Below are 272 nucleotides of genomic sequence, written 5' to 3'. Positions count from 1 at the left end.
TTGTGTTGACGTATCTCAGGATCTTATATAGATTAGGATCGGTCACTGGGTAGGGTGCCCAGAGTGTTGGCTCTGCAAGGTTACCTAGGTGGTGCAGAGCAAATCAGGATACTTATATTTAGCCTTGTGAATGGCGCACAGTGGATTATGCCTTGGACATCTCCGGTTTCATCTTCGCTCAGTCTGCTGCTGCCAGGACTCTTGAGCCATGTGGGGGGCTGCTTTTCAGGTGGGCCACACTCAGTCCTGCCCTTCTCTCTCTTTTGGACCAC

General features: G+C 51.1%; 1 protein-coding gene across 1 annotated transcript in view; it reads left to right on the top strand.

The window, feature by feature from the left end:
* The first annotated feature begins 213 nt into the window (after positions 1-213).
* The window catches only part of tecra (trans-2,3-enoyl-CoA reductase a), a 6,826-nt gene continuing 6,767 nt past the window's right edge, over positions 214-272 (top strand). Inside the window, exon 1 of the mRNA XM_056577131.1 lies at positions 214-272. This exon is cut by the window's right edge and continues 52 nt beyond it. The gene's annotated coding sequence lies outside the window, so the exon portion shown is untranslated.

This window comes from Gadus chalcogrammus, chromosome 2, assembly GCF_026213295.1.
Source record: "Gadus chalcogrammus isolate NIFS_2021 chromosome 2, NIFS_Gcha_1.0, whole genome shotgun sequence".
Taxonomy (NCBI): Eukaryota; Metazoa; Chordata; class Actinopteri; order Gadiformes; family Gadidae; genus Gadus; species Gadus chalcogrammus.
This window is presented reverse-complemented; position numbering and strand designations above follow the sequence as displayed.